This window comes from Ranitomeya imitator, chromosome 1 (genome assembly GCF_032444005.1).
Source record: "Ranitomeya imitator isolate aRanImi1 chromosome 1, aRanImi1.pri, whole genome shotgun sequence".
NCBI classification, from domain to species: Eukaryota; Metazoa; Chordata; class Amphibia; order Anura; family Dendrobatidae; genus Ranitomeya; species Ranitomeya imitator.
The window spans coordinates 119651757-119668646 of record NC_091282.1 but is presented as its reverse complement, the minus strand read 5'-3'; the positions used below and the strand labels follow the sequence as shown (position 1 = coordinate 119668646).

At 45.6% G+C, this 16890-nt stretch overlaps 1 long non-coding RNA gene across 1 annotated transcript in view; it reads right to left on the bottom strand.

The window, feature by feature from the left end:
• LOC138657639 (uncharacterized) overlaps positions 1-16662 on the bottom strand; it is a 31028-nt gene extending 14366 nt beyond the window's left edge. Inside the window, exons 1-2 of the long non-coding RNA XR_011317104.1 lie at positions 16576-16662; positions 14851-15002 (exon numbers count right to left, since the gene is read on the bottom strand). This is a non-coding gene — a long non-coding RNA (uncharacterized lncRNA). The remainder of the gene's footprint in view (positions 1-14850; positions 15003-16575) is intronic.
• Positions 16663-16890: the final 228 nt, after the last annotated feature.

Sequence of the window (16890 nt, the reverse complement as noted above, 5' to 3'; positions counted from 1 at the left end):
CGCTGACAGTTGGCGCGATGATGTCACTGCCCGGCGCCCGCTGTCAGGAGATAAGCAGGCGCTCAGAGCAGCACAGGAACCAGGAAGAAGAGAGGTGAGTATTTATTTTTTATAGGGTGCTGCCTAATACTACAGGGTCTGCCTAGGGGGGATCTGCCTTATACTACAGGGTCTGCTTATGGGGGGTCTGCCTAATACTACAGGGTCTACCTATGGCGTGCTGCCTAATACTAGAGTCTGCCTATGGGTGGGTCTGTCCTATACTACAGGGTCTGCCTGCGGGATGCTGCCTTATACTACAGGGTCTGCCTATGGGGTGCTGCTTTATGCTACAGGGTCTGCCTGGGGGGTCAGTCTTATACTACAGGGTCTGCCTATGGGAGGGTCTGCCTAATACTAAAGAGTCTGCCTATGGGGGTCTGCCTAATACTGCAGAGTCTGCCTATGGGGGGTCTGCCTAATACTACAGGGTCTGCCTATGGCGTGCTGCCTAATACTAGAGTCTGCCTATGGGTGGGTCTGTCCTATGGGGGTGCTATCTTATATTACAGGGTCTGCCTATGGGGGTGCTGCTTTATACTACAGGGTCTGCCTATAGGGGTGCTGCCTTATACTAGAGGGTCTGCCTATGGGGTGCTGCCTTATACTACATGGTTTGCCTATGGGGTGCTGCCTTGTGCTATAGAGTCTGCCTATGAGGGGTGCATTATACAATATAGAGTAGGCCTATGGGCAGTGCATTATACTATATTGAGGACAACCTGGTGCATTATACTATATTGAGGACGATCTGGTGCATTATACTATATGGAGGTTATCTAGAGGGGCATCATACAGTGTGAAGATTACAGTGACGGGGCCATCATACAGTGTGGGGATTACAGTGAAAGGGCCATCATACAGTGTTGGAGCCATCAAACAGTTTGGAGGCTACTAAGGGGTCAGTATACTGTGTATAAGAGAGCATCATACTGTGTATAGGGGAGCTGTACAGGGGGAGACTCATGACATTGTTAAATGTAAAGTGGGCACTTATTGTTATAGGGGAACTCAGGTTACTGTTACTATCAAAGGGGCACACAGGGCAATATTACTTTCTAGGGGACATAATGTGGGCACTGTTTTCTAGGGCACTTGCACCCGGCATTACTATATTATATATTTGTGCTTTAGAATTTAGAGGGCACAGAGAATCACACAGCAGGTGCAGTAATAGACATACATATGGCAGCTCAGTATTGGGGTATCAGGGGCAGTGATAGGGTCACATACGGCAGCAGCGGCTCAGTATTGGGTTAACAGGTGCAGTAATAGGGACACATACGGCAGCAGCGGCTCAGTATTGGGGTGTCAGGGGCAGTAATAGGGACACATACGGCGGCAGCAGCTCAGTATTGAGGTATCAGGTGCAGTAATAGGAACACATACGGCAGCAGCGGCTCAGTATTGGGGTATCAGGGGCAGTAATAGGGACATATACGGCAGAGGCTCAGTATTGGGGTATCAGGGACAGTAATAGGGACACATACGGCAGCAGCGGCTCAGTATTGGGGTGTCAGGGGCAGTAATAGGGTCACATACGGCAGCAGTGGCTCAGTATTGGGGTATGGGGCAGTAATAGGGACACATACGGCAGCAGTGGCTCAGTATTGGGGTATGGGGCAGTAATAGGGACACATATGGCAGCAGTGGCTCAGTATTGGGGTATCAGCAGGATGAGGAGTTTATGCAGGTTGGGAATAGATGGTGATGGGCCTAGAATGTCTTGTTGTTTTCTCTGCAGCTGCTGAGGTTCTCCTCCATTATTAGGGTGCATCATCGAGTTGTAATCAAGGTTACCTGGTTAGGGGCCCACTCAGAAGCTTCGCACCCCCCCCCCCCCCCCCCGAACCAAAGCCCTAGCTATGCCTCTGCGTTCTACATGTGGTAAAACTGATAAAGCAGTTTTATTCTTCGGGGCAGTACGATTACAGCGATACCTCATTTATATTTTTTTATGTTTTGGCGCTTTTATACAATAAAAACTATTTTATAAAAAGACTGTAATATAATTGTTTTTGCATCGCTTTATTCTGAGGACTATAACTTTTTTATTATTTCGCTGATAATACTATATGGCAGCTCGTTTTTTGTGGGACAAGATGACGTTTTCGACGGTACAATATTTATATATATCCGTCTTTTTGATTGTGTGTTATTCCACTTTTTTTTCGGTGGTATGATGATAAAGCATTGTTTTTTGCCTGTTTTTTTTTTTACGGTGTTCACTGAAGGGGTTAACTAGTTGGACAGTTTTAAAGGTCAGGTCATTTCGGATGCAGCGATACTAAATATGTGTACTTTTGTTGTTTTTTCATTTACATAAAGAAATGTATTCATTGAAACAATATTTTTTTTCTTTATTTAGGAATTTAAAAAAATATATTTTTACACAGTATAGTATTTTTTTAAGCTTTTTTAACATTGTCCCAGGGTGGGATATCACTGTATAAAGTCAGATCGCTGATCAGACACTTTGCACAGCACTGTGTCAGATCAGCGATCTGACAGGCAGTGAAGGAGGCTTCTCAGGTCCTGCTCTCAGCAGGCACTGAGAAGCCACCTCCCTGCAGGACCCTTAAGGACCCAGTGGCCATCTTGGATCCGGGGGTCTGCAGGCAGGGAGAACCTCAGAACAACACGATCACATTGCGTTGTTCTGAGAGTCTGAGGGAAGCACGCAGGGAGCCCCCTGCCTGCGCGATTCTTTTCTATGCCACCGGAACGCTGCGATCTTGTTTGATCGCAGTGTTTCGGGGGTTAAAGTGCCGGAAGCTGTCTGTGACCGCTCCTGGCACTTAGTGTCAGCTGATCGCACGTCACGTACTATTCCGTCCATGCCGATTAAATCCCAGGTCACATGGACGGAATAGTAGGTCGGATGACAGAAAGGGGTTAAAAGTCAAAGTGAAGTTGTCAGGGGATTCTCACTTCCTGACCCATAAGCATCATAGCTCAAAGACGGACTTCATCATTACCAATATCAGTGCTTGACTAAGGGACCTCTCCCTTTGTGTGTATAGGGAAAGAGCTGACATTCAAGCAGAGTCGGATATGTAGAAGCCGGTGAGGTCCCAACTCATCCCTGTAGCTCGTCATCTCAGTATTTCCATTCCCAGGTTTCTTTTCAAACTCTGTTTTCTCTAAAATGCTTCAACATGTCAGAGTACAGGGCTGTACTAGCCATCTGACAATTCTGGCAAATTCCGGAAAAACCTGTCTGGTTATGGGCTTCCTTGTCTGCTACGTTGTTAGCAGAATGGGTGTTCTCAAGACTGTTGAGTTGTGAAGGAGCACAAAGTTGTTGACTCCATCACTTACTCCAGCAGGTCACAAGTATCATTAGAAATATCGGTCTTGTAGTAAATCTAGCTTTCCTCCATCCAGGGTAATATTAGTGTGGCACCCCTAGGGGTATTTGCCACAAAAATAGTTACTGACACTAAACACAAATATTAAGATAGCAAAACTGCACTACCACCTCCGGCCAGAAGGGGGAGCTCCAGAGACTCCCCTTAATCCATTCTGGTCTGAGAAAAGAACTGGCAGTTGGGCACTTGGGCTAAGGAGCTGATAGTGAGAGGTCATACAGCTGAATTTCTAACAGCCCTATGACGGTTTCCAGGCCTAAATCACCGGCCTGAGGAGAAGAGGGACAGAGAAAAGGGACATTGTGAGAACCGGGTAGCATTAATCACTACCCAGAACAGGCGCAAAGACGGATACCGGATCCGTGGCTGTATTCATTATATATAATACAGCAACCGGAAAAACGTGAGGTGATATCAGCTTCACTAGGGCCGGACGCAGCAACAGACGCAGAGTTCAGCGGTACTCCCAGAGGGGGTAAACCGATAAAAGGACTCGGGTTGCCCGTCGAACCAGGACCCGGAGGGGACAGATTGGGCAGGCCGCCAGTTCACATACAGCAGCAGGGCCACACAGAAATTGCGCACAATAAGAGGCGAAGACCCCGGCAGGGTCAAAGTAACTCAGAGTTCCCATACAGACTCCGGTGACAGGACTGGTTGTAAATCCTTTTATGTTAAAGTAAACTGGTTAAACGTTTCAGTGCCTCAGTCTTTCATTTGGACAATAGCCATCTATCCAGGATCGGGATCGTCACCGCTGGGAGAACCTGCTGCTGATCAAGTAAGTGCCTGTCCCCTCACGATACCCCTTACACTGTGCATTGCCTGAGGCCACAGCACCGGGTCAAGCCACCTGTGACATCCCCCTCAAGAGACAGACCCCATTGGTCCGGTGCTGGGTATCCCGGTCTCCTGGGCGTCACAATTGGCGTCACGAACAGGATCTAGCCAGCCCGTATACCGGGTATTGTGTGCCGTGATTGGAGCCCAAAACTGTGAAAACTTGGATGAAAAATCTTGAAAATTGACTTTATTAAAGAAAAATCCATTCCCCATTGAAAACTATTGAAAGTGACTTTTCCACATTGGTTATAATGGAGTAAAGATGGCCGCCATCCCCTGAGGTAATCACCTCATAACCGTTAGGCACGAGACTGTTAATTGAGCTACGCCATCACCTGAGCCCCAGTCTAACTGAAAAGCTTCAGAATCCGCCATTACAGAGCGCGCGGCCGGCAGGAGCAGCAGGGGGCGTGTCATTGTGGGCGGCACCGAGCTGAGCGCTCTGACATCAGAGCAAGGGGAAAATCGATCCTGCTGCACAGCGGAACGAATCTACACTATCCCGACGGAAGCGGAGGACCGGAAGGTTCCGGATTAACTAAGGGGGCACAGTATGTCGCAGCACGGAGACGCCGCAGCATCCGGCGACGCTAATGCAGCTGAAAGACAGAGTGTCGATAGAGAGTCCGGTAGTGCAGCGGTGCAAGGAGTGGCGCCCATCATGCCGGTGCTGATGCCATATACCCCGGGTGGCCCATGGCTTCCAATGTATGAAGGTGAGCCTAATACCCTTGACGATTTCAGAGAAAAGATGCTGGCCCATTTTGACATGTTCCCCGTGGGTGAAGTTCAGCGTGTTAGTCTCCTGATGATGCAGTTAAGTGGCCATGCTAAGCGAGAAGTCACAGCATGGGCAGCTGATCTAAAAGGCACTGTTGAACCCATATTTGCTGGATTAAAAGCTACATTTGAAACCACTGCCAGCAGCAAAGCTAAAGTACGATTCTTTAATTGCAAACAAAAAGTTAATGAGGGCGTGAGAGACTTTGCCTTAAACCTGCAGGAAGCCCTTAAATCACTTACACTGGCTGAACCCATTTTTAACACCGGAGCGGATAAACTGCTAAGAGATCAATTTATTGAGGGACTCTACACCCCTTCTCACCGGGGGCATGTGAGCATGCTTGTTTTTAAGAACCCTGAATTGACATTTGCCCAATTAAAGGAGAGCGTTATACGTCTCCAGCTGGCAGAGGCACCTCGGGATCAGGAGCCTGCGCAACTCATGGCAGAGGCTCCTCAACAACATGGAGTACCAGTGACATCAGCTATGTCCGGGGCCATTGCTAAGCCCCTGGGGCCCAGTACTAATGAGGCTTTTCAACAAAAGCTTGACTCTTTAACTGATGTTGTTGCTTCAATGGCTAAAACCATGCAGGAGATGAGAGGACCCAAGATGGAGTTGTCAAACCGTAGAGAAGGTGTTCCATGGATGAGACCCCGGAGATACCCGACATGGAGAGGACGACCCCGCGACCGCTACCAACCGGATGGACAGCCCATTTGCCGCCGTTGCCAGCAGCCAGGCCACTTTGCACGAGATTGTGATTTAAATGGGAATCCCCTGGGAATGCGGGCCGCTTCGCAGGAATGAACTTTCAAGGCCCAACACCCTGGCACGACAGGTACATCGGAGGACGACCCATTATCCCTATCGTGCTGGACGGAATGCCCCTCAACGCTTTGCTGGACACAGGTTCCCAGATTTCATCTATACCGTATATCCTTTATAAGAGGTACTGGGCTGATGCAGATATTGATAAAGGGCCCTCTGATGTTGAACTTAGATATATGGGCCAGTAATGGTAAGTTGGTACCGAAACTAGGATTCAGGGAGATGACCATAAAGATTGGTAAAGTAGAATTGAAGAAACAGGGTATAATTGTTGTTGATGTTGACCGGCGGAACTGTGAACCAACTGTATTGATAGGAATGAATGTGTTAGAGAACTGCTTTTCCGAAGTCATTTCTGTCTTACAGCAAATTGCTGAAACTGCCCAATCCTGCCAGCAGAGAGTTCTCCGGAGGGAAATAAAAGTATTGATGTTAAGGCAACAGGTAGAAGTTGCAGGTGGAGAAATCGGCAGTGTGAGGGTAAGTGATCCAACGTCTATTGTAATCCCACCAAAAACAGAAATGCTAGTATGGTGTAGAGCAGCCATTGGTACTAAGGGACAAGATTATCAGGCCTTAATAGAACCAGTGTACACCGACAGCAGGGCCACTATACTCACAGCACGAGGGATAGTCGAGGTACACCGGGGACGAGTGCCGGTACGACTTTTGAACTGTGGAGAGGAAGAGGTCACTTTGCCAAGGTATGCTACAATGGCAAAGCTATATACTGTTGACAACAATGCCATCACAACCATTGAGCCCTTAGAACCAACCTGTCAGGTGGAAGGCAATGGCTCAGATGGAGAAATGGAGGATTGGTGCCAACAGCTACACGTGGGCATAAATTCAACACCTACCCATCAAAAACAAGGGGTGTATAGGCTAGTGACGGAATATGAACAAGTCTTCAGTAAACACCCATTGGACTTCGGACGGATAGAAGGGGTAGAACACACAATCCCCACAGGTGACCATCCCCCAATAAAAGAAAGATATAGACCCATACCGCCCGCTCACTATCAATGTGCAAAAGATATGCTGAGGGAAATGAAACAGGCCGGGGTAATAAGAGACAGCTGTAGCCCCTGGGCGGCCCCTCTAGTGATTGTCAAAAAAAAAGATGGAACTATGAGAATGTGCGTAGACTACCGGCAGATTAATAACATCACCCATAAAGACGCCTACCCCTTGCCTAGGATAGAAGAGTCCTTGACTGCTTTGAAATCTGCTAATTATTTTTCCACCTTAGACTTAACAAGTGGGTATTGGCAAGTCCCTGTGGCTGAGAGAGATAAGGAAAAGACGGCATTCACCACACCAATGGGTCTAAGTGAATTTAATCGCATGCCGTTCGGACTCTGCAATGCATCCGGTACCTTCCAGCGGCTGATGGAATGCTGCCTTGGACACAAGAACTTCGAGACCGTCCTCCTGTACCTAGATGATGTGATCGTCTACTCAAAGACTTACGAACAACACTTAAAAGACTTGGCAGAAGTGTTCGAAGCCTTATCCAGGTATGGCATGAAAATCAAGCCATCCAAATGTCACCTTCTCAAGCCAAAGGTACAGTACCTGGGACACATCGTGAGTTCGGAGGGAGTAGCACCGGATCCCGAGAAAATAACCGCCATAAGGGATTGGCCGAGACCTACCAGCGCAAAAGAAGTGAGGCAATTCCTGGGATTGGTGGGTTACTATCGCAGATTTATAAAAGGATTTACCAAGTTGGCAGCATCCTTGCAAGACGCCTTGGTAGGGCAGACGAAGAAACCTTCAAACCGAAACCCTCCTTTCCAGTGGAACGACGAAAGGGAAGACTCCTTTGAACAACTAAAGAAGGCACTAACCGGAGAAGAGGTTCTGGCATACCCAGATTACCATCAACCTTTCATCCTCTACACCGATGCCAGTAATGTGGGACTAGGAGCGGTGCTGTCACAAAAGCAAGAAGGTCGGGAGAAAGTCAACGCCTTTGCAAGTAGAAAGCTCCGGCCTACTGAAAGAAATCCAGAAAATTATAGCTCCTTCAAATTGGAACTACTGGCAGTAGTTTGGGCTGTGATGGAACGTTTCAAACACTATCTGGCCGCTTCAGAATTTATTGTCTATACTGACAACAATCCGTTGACCCACCTGGACACAGCCAAATTAGGTGCGTTAGAACAGCGATGGATAGCCCGGTTATCTAATTACAACTTCAAGATCAAGTATCGAGCAGGTCGCAAGAATGGAAATGCCGATGCCCTATCCCGGATGCCACACTTGAGAGATGTAGAAGAAGAAACGGGGGAGCTTGAAGAAATTGAACTACCAGCCTTCCATCATCCCAAGGCAAAACATCATCAGTCAAGTACCTATCAGAAACAACAAGAGGTGAATTTTAATCCGTTAGCACACCATAGATGGGCTGACACCCAAGACAGCAATCCGGCTGTGAAGTTGGTGAAGGAACTGTTAACTGAGCAAAGTGCATATCCCGATGAGGATGCCCCAGAAGAGACGCATCAACTCTGGAAAGAGAGAGGCAAAATGTTCCTGTATCAAGGGAAGCTCTGTAGAAGGTACACCAATCCGAAAACACATGAATTGGTTTGGCAGATTATCGTGCCTAACCAAGATGTCAAGATGGTCCTCGAAGCTTACCATAATGGTGCTGGTCACTTTGGTTGGAAAAAGTTAGAAGTACTTCTAAGAGAAAGATTTTATTGGGTGGGGATGAGAAAATCAATCGAACAGTGGTGCAGAAATTGTGGCCCGTGCAACCTCAGAAGAAACGATCAAAAGAAACAAAGAGCACCACTGCAGCCCATAATCACCAAACAACCACTTGAACTTGTAGCCATAGACCACGTGAAGTTAATACCAAGCCGGTCCGGCTATGTCTATGCCTTGACCATCGTGGACCATTATTCACGCTTCTTGGTAGTAGGACCCGTAAAAGATCTGACAGCAAAAACAGCAGCCAAAGCGTTCCAAACGTACTTTTGTAGACCCCATGGATATCCGGAACAGGTTCTCACCGACCAAGGTACAGCCTTTGAATCAGAGATCTTCAGAGAATTCTGTAATATGTATGGTTGCAAAAAGATCCGGACGACGGCCTATCATCCACAAACAAACGGCTTATGCGAGAAGATGAACCATATTATAATAGACCTACTAAAGACTTTACCTGAGACAGAAAGGAATCAATGGCCAGAGAAATTGCCTGACTTGGTAGATCTATATAATCATGTCCCGGTAAGCTCCACCAACTGCACCCCAGCTTACCTTATGCGTGCAAGACCCGGCCAATTACCAATCGATCTAGAAATGGGCATTCTGAAACCAGACGCAGAAGTTCAAGACTCCAATTGGGATATCATACGGCAAAAGCAGTATCGCCAAGTGCAAGAGAGTGTGGAAAGAAGCCTTCAGCAAACTAGAGAAAGACAAGAGCGAACTTTCAACCAGAATGCTCTAGCGACCCCATTAAGACCGGGTGACCAAGTGCTCAAGAGAAATCGTCGAACCAATAAACTAGACAATCAGTGGGAAGCCGTACCCTACACAGTTTTACCAACAAGAATGGATAATCCTAAAATGTGTCTCATTAGCAAAAACGGGGGCTTATCATCTGTACTAGTGTCAAGAGACAATCTAAAATTATGTCCGGAAGCATTGAAAGAGACAGAAGTTGTCCAGCCAGAACCAGAAGTTATTCAACCCATGCAGGTCCAACCAGTAAAGGAAAAAGAAGAGGAAATGTATCACACCTGTATAGGAGACTTTTCCAAAACCCTACTAACATACCATGGTGCAGTAGTGGTTCCCATGGTGGCCTTTTACCCAACACCGAACCCAATACCAGAAGTCCCAAGACAGGAAGAGGCTGACCCCGTACTACAGGAGGTTCCAGGCCAGGAAGAACAGATTCCTGATCAGAGTAATCTCATTCACGGTGGACTTGCCAACTCCATAGTCATGGAATTATCTTTAGCAGAGCGGGCAGATACTACATCCGCAGTAGACAGTAGTACACCACATGAAGAGATACCGCTATTACGTAGATCACAGCGTAGTACCCAGGGCCAATTACCGGCCAGGTATGCAGATTACCAACTATAAAGCTCATAATGTGAATTGTATATATGTTATGCCATATATAGTTAAACAGAAAATGTAGTATAGTCATTGTTATCAGTCTGCAACGTTTAAGCCCAGTACCTACAGAGACTTGTCTGTATGAACTTCTTGCATATTCTTGAACTTGTTATCAGCCCGGAGGCACTAAATCAAAGCTCCGGAAAGACTGCTTTTTGAACTTTGCTTTTTGCTCTTTTTGAACTTTCTTTAGACTTTCTATTGAGTACCTTCAAGGGTAGAACTGTATTAATGGACGCTATTTGAAGTGACTTTTTACAGAACTCTATTTTTGTTTCCTTGAGTGGTTTTTGTAACTTTTCATTTTTAAGACTCTGTACATATTAATTGTTATTTCAAAATGTTATCGTCCCACAGTCCCGGAGTACTGTTCTTAACTAAGGGGGAATGTGGCACCCCTAGGGGTATTTGCCACAAAAATAGTTACTGACACTAAACACAAATATTAAGATAGCAAAACTGCACTACCACCTCCGGCCAGAAGGGGGAGCTCCAGAGACTCCCCTTAATCCATTCTGGTCTGAGAGAAGAAATGGCAGTTGGGCTAAGGAGCTGATAGTGAGAGGTCATACAGCTGAATTTCTAACAGCCCTGTGACGGTTTCCAGGCCTAAATCACCGGCCTGAGGAGAAGAGGGACAGAGAAAAAGGACATTGTGAGAACCAGGTAGCATTAATCACTACCCAGAACAGGCGCAAAGACGGATACCGGATCCGTGGCTGTATTCATTATATATAATACAGCAACCGGAAAAACGTGAGGTGATATCAGCTTCACTAGGGCCGGACGCAGCAACAGACACAGAGTTCAGCGGTACTCCCAGAGGGGGTAAACCGATAAAAGGACTCGGGTTGCCCGTCGAACCAGGACCCGGAGGGGACAGATTGGGCAGGCAGCCAGTTCACATACAGCAGCAGGGCCACACAGATATTGCGCACAATAAGAGGCGAAGACCCCGGCAGGGTCAAAGTAACTCAGAGTTCCCATACAGACTCCGGTGACAGGACTGGTTGTAAATCCTTTTATGTTAAAGTAAACTGGTTAAACGTTTCAGTGCCTCAGTCTTTCATTTGGACAATAGCCATCTATCCAGGATCGGGATCGTCACCGCTGGGAGAACCTGCTGCTGATCAAGTAAGTGCCTGTCCCCTCACGATACCCCTTACACTGTGCATTGCCTGAGGCCACAGCACCGGGTCAAGCCACCTGTGACATCCCCCTCAAGAGACAGACCCCATTGGTCCGGTGCTGGGTATCCCGGTCTCCTGGGCTTCACATTAGTATTATATCCCATCTGGTTCATGGGGACGGGGACAACATGGGCCTGTGTGATTCCAAATGCCAGGGCTGAATTTCAGCCCCAGTCCGTACCGGTCAGAGTGAATGTTTCTCATGATGAATCCTGTCTCTGATTCCTGCTTCTCGTTGTTTGGGCAGCATGAATCATCTGACAGGTTCATTGTAAAACCTCTGGAAATGAAAGCTAATAGATCATAACAACATAAGCGTTCTGCAGACAAATCTGTGGTACTGTACATATATCACTAGTAACTGGCGCAGGCTACAAACGTCATTTCACTATCTGTATTGACTGACTTTTCTTCTCTGTGAACCTTCACGACTGATGATTGAAGCACAAATACATTTTAAAAAGGAATATGTGAAGTCATATGAATCTAGCTTTAACCCCTTACCGTCATCGGACGTACTATACCGTCCGATGCCGGCTCCCCTGCTTTGATGCAGGGCTCCGCGGTGAGCCCGCATCAAAGCCGGGACATGTCAGCTGTTTTGAACAGCTGACATGTGCCCGTAATAGGCGCGGGCAGAATCGCGATCTGCCCGCACCTATTAACTAGTTAAATGCCGCTGTCAAACGCAGACAGCGGCATTTAACTACCGCTTCCGGCCGGGCGGCCGGAAATGACGTCATCGCCGACCCCCGTCACATGATCGGGGGTCGGCGATGCTTGTATATTGTAACCATAGAGGTCCTTGAGACCTCTATGGTTACTGATGACCGGTGGCTGTGAGCGCCACCCTGTGGTCGGCGCTCACAGCACACCTCCATTTCTGCTACATAGCAGCGATCAGCAGATCGCTGCTATGTAGCAGAGCCGATCGCGTTGTGCCTGCTTCTAGCCTCCCATGGAGGCTATTGAAGCATGGCAAAAGTTAAAAAAAAAAGTTTTAAAAAATGTGAAAAAAATAAAAAAAACAAAAGTTTAAATCATCCCCCTTTCGCCCCAATCAAAATAAATCAATAAAAAAAAATCAAATCTACGCATATTTGGTATCGCCGCGCTCAGAATAGCCCGATCGATCAATTTAAAAAAAGTATTAACCTGATCGCTAAACAGCGTAGCGGGAAAAAAATTCGAAACGCCAGAATTACGTTTTTTTGGTCGCCGCGACATTGCATTAAAATGCAATAACGGGCGATCAAAAGAATGTATCTGCACCAAAATGCTATCATTAAAAACGTCATCTCGGCACGCAAAAAATAAGCCCTCAACCGACCCCAGATCATGAAAAATGGAGACGCTACGAGTATCGGAAAATGGCGCAATTTTTTTTTTTTTTGGGCAAAGTTTGGAATTTTTTTTCACCACTTAGATAAAAAATAACCTAGTCATGTTAGGTGTCTATGAACTCGTAATGACCTGGAGAATCATAATGGCAGGTCATTTTTAGCATTTAGTGAACCTAGCAAAAAAGCCAAACAAAAAACCAATGTGGGATTGCACTTTTTTTGCAATTTCACCGCACTTGGAATTTTTTTCCCGTTTTCTAGTACACGACATGCTAAAACCAATGATGTCGTTCAAAAGTACAACTCGTCCCGCAAAAAATAAGCCCTCACATGGCCAAATTGACGGAAAAATAAAAAAGTTATGGCTCTGGGAAGGAGGGGAGTGAGAAACGAACACGGAAAAAACGAAAAATCCCCTCGTCATGAAGGGGTTAAGGAGTAATCGCCATTTTATCTTTTTTTTCATAAATTAATACAATACATGAAAATAAGCAATTTTGTAATATATCTTATCAGAGAAATCTCCCTCCACCTGGATTGATCTCTCGCTCTCAAATTGATGGGTAAAATCTGTGTGCAGTGAAGATAGGTTTTTCCATTACTGAAATAGATGACAGTTGGAGCCTAAAGTATTCTGTGGACACGGGAGGAGTGAAGAGCTAGAGGCCGACACAGACATTCAACTGTAAGTTCTCCTAAAACAACACTTACTTTTCTCCATAGAACTTTATGAGCACCAAATGTCATCTTCTATCATCGTAACGGGAAAGTATACAGTATATTCACCTAACACTGATTTTACCCATGAATTGAGAATATTAATAATGAAAAATCCATGCAGGAGGAGAAAAACATTTCTCTGATAAGATATACTGCAAACTTTATTTATTTTTTCAAGTGTACTATTGATTAACGACAAAAAAAAAGATGGTTACTCTTTAACCCCTTTCTGACCTCGGACGGGATAGTACGTCCGAGGACAGAAGCCCCTCTTTGATGCGGGCTCACCGCCGGAGCCCGCATCAAAGCCGGGACATGTCAGCTGTTTTGAACAGCTGACATGTGTCCGTAATAGGCGCGGGCAGAATCGCGATCTGCCCGCACCTATTAACTAGTTAAATGCCGCTGTCAAACGCAGACAGCGGCATTTAACTACCGCTTCCGGCCGGGCGACCGGAAATGACGTCATCGCCGACCCCCGTCACATGATCGGGGGTCGGCGATGCGTCAGGATGGTGACCATAGAGTTCCTTGAGACCTCTATGGTTACTGATTACCGGTGGTTGTGAGCGCCACCCCGTGGTCGGCGCTCACAGCACACCTGATTTTCTGCTACATAGCAGCGAACATAAGATCGCTGCTATGTAGCAGAGGCGATCGCGTTGTGCCTGCTTCTAGCCTCCCATAGAGGCTATTGAAGCATGGCAAAAGTAAAAAAAAAAAAGTGAAAAAAAAGTGAAAAAAAAAAATATAAAAGTTTAAATCACCCCCCTTTTGTCCCAATCAAAATAAATCAATAAAAAAAATCAAATCTACACATATTTGTTATCGCCGTGTTCAGAATCGCCCGATCTATCAATTAAAAAAAGCATTAACCTGATCGCTAAACGGCGTAGCGAGAAAAAAATTAGAAATGCCAGAATTACGCTTTTTGGTCGCCGCAACATTGCATTAAAATGCAATAACGGGCGATCAAAAGAAATTATCTGCACCAAAATGCTATCATTAAAAATGTAATCTCGGCATGCAAAAAATAAGCCCTCAACTGACCCCAGATCATGAAAAATGGAGACGCTACGAGTATCGGAAAATGGCGCAATTTTTTTTTATTTTTTTTTAGCAAAGTTTGGAATTTTTTTTCACCACTTAGGTAAAAAATAACCTAGTCATGTTAGGTGTCTATGAACTCGTACTGACCTGGAGAATCATAATGTCAGGTCAGTTTTAGCATTTAGTGAACCTAGCAAAAAAGCCAAACAAAAAACAAGTGTGGGATTGCACTTTTTTTGCAATTTCACCGCACTTGGAATTTTTTTCCGTTTTCTAGTACACAACAAGCTAAAACCAATGATGTCGTTCAAAAGTACAACCCGTCTTGCAAAAAATAAGCCCTCACATGGACAAATTGATGGAAAAATAGAAAAGTTATGGCTCTGGGAAGGAGAGGAGTGAAAAACGAACACGGAAAAATGAAAAATCCCAAGGTCATGAAGGGGTTAAAGCGAACCTTTCAGCAGGATTTTGCTAAGTAAACTGCAAGCATTGTCAGGTTGGCAGTGTTAAACAGATTAAAATTATACCTGAATGAAGAAATCCGTCTTGTGGTTCTTGTGTAATCAGTGTTAGAAGTTTTCAGTTAATGAGATGCACGATGCATCTTCCTGCTCTGACTGCCTGACCTGACTGCAGGCCACCCCGAAGCACAAACATGTTCCTCATCATAGAGTCACACCTGAAACCAAATAAAAAGGGGAGAAGTCTTTGTATTGTGTGTCTGTGTGCCACACTAAGCATTGGAAACATAAAGGGGAGAAGAGAACTGTCTGAGGACTTGAGAACCAAAAGTGTTGAGAAATAACAATCTCAAGGTTACATGTCTATCTCCAGAGATCTTGATGTTCCTTGTCCACGGTGCGCAACATAATATAGGACCTTTTCTCCTTCCCCCATGACACCACCATGGAGAGAGGATCCACCCTTCAGGGACAGGAAACCTACAGATAAAAAGGACGGGACCTCTCCCTCGCATTAGTTGGTTTCCTGTCCCTGAAGGGGAACCTTCAGTTCGGCGGTACCTGGAATGAAGATCCAGATGAAGATAGTCCAGGCCCGGCCAGTCTGGTTCAGGCAGCAGAGAGGCCCCTACCATGGCTGGTGCGTTGCCCTGAAGCCACCACTTCTAGGACCGAGGGTTCTTGCAGGGTGAGCGGGGGGAGTGCAGCTGCCTCACTAGATCTGGGTGCAGGGCTTCCGGCCAGTGTGCGTGCGACCTCCTGGGCAGAAAGGTCAGAGGTATCAATAGAGCAGATCTGTAAGGCTGCCACTTGGTCATCACCGTCTACCTTTTTCAAGCACTATCGGCTGGACCTAGCCTCTTCTTCTGACCTAACCTTTGGAATCAGGGTTCTACAGGCTGTGATCCCTCCCTAAGTTGCAACTCTCTGTAATTCTCTCTGTAGTGCTTTCATGGGGGAAGGAGAAAGACAGTTACTTACCGGTAACGGGATTTCTCAGAACCCATGACAGCCCCCGTTTATTCCCTCCCATCACATGTGTAGTGAGCACGTTTTTCACTGTTTGTAGTATGATTTATGTATAGACATGGTTTGTTTTTTGATAATCAGTATGATAAAGATATATAATTGTTGTCATTAACCTGGAGGTACTCCTATGCTCTATAAACCAACTGATGCGAGGGAGAGGTGCCACCCTTTTTTATCTCTAGGTTTTCTGTCCTTGAAGGGTGGATCCCCTCTCCGTGGTGCTGTCATGGGCTCTGAGAGATCCCGTTACCGGTAAGTAACTATGTCTTTTCCCTTCCTGTATAATGCACTTCTTCATGACATTTTAGGAAAAGAGGTGTAAGCGTTAAACCTCAAAGAATTTAAATGGGATCTAAATAACTTTCAAACCAATAGGGTGTATAGGTGGCATAAGTGATAGACTAGGGAGCAAAGATTCTATAGATCTTTCTTGTTATCTTCTATCTCATCGGGTGGCAGTAATATGGATTCACTACAGGTAATCAGTTTCTGGCATCATTTCTAAGGAACAAAAGGAATTTTGGCCAAAGATGCTAGGCATGTGCAGAACAAAGTAAATATCCTCTTTTTTTAAGATGATATGTCGCTACTTACATTGGATGGAGAAACCTTGCACACATCCTTTAAACACCAAGATAGCAAGGAAATTCCTTACAGCTTCTAGGCTGTGTCCACATTAAAATTTGAACTTAAACAATTTTTGATGATAGCTTTGGAATTCACCTAAACTCAGAATTTCTTTTTATTTAAGAAGACATCTACCTTCAGCTCAAGGGGGCTGCTATGGGGACAGTCTTTGCTGCCTTGTGTGCCAATTTGTTCCTGGAGCTGTGGAAGAAGGAATCCTTTTTACCAATCCAATTAAACATGTTGAGAAGGTTTAACTTAGGTACAGATTTATTGTTGACATTTTTCTGATCTGGTAAAGAAATGAAAATTGTTTGAAAAATTAGAAACAAGGATTAAATAACAACTAGAATATCAAACCTTGTCACAAATACAGTGAGGAATCAAGTGAATTCTTGGACATCTAGATGTGAAAGGATACAACAGGTTTCACACAAACAAAAATTTCCC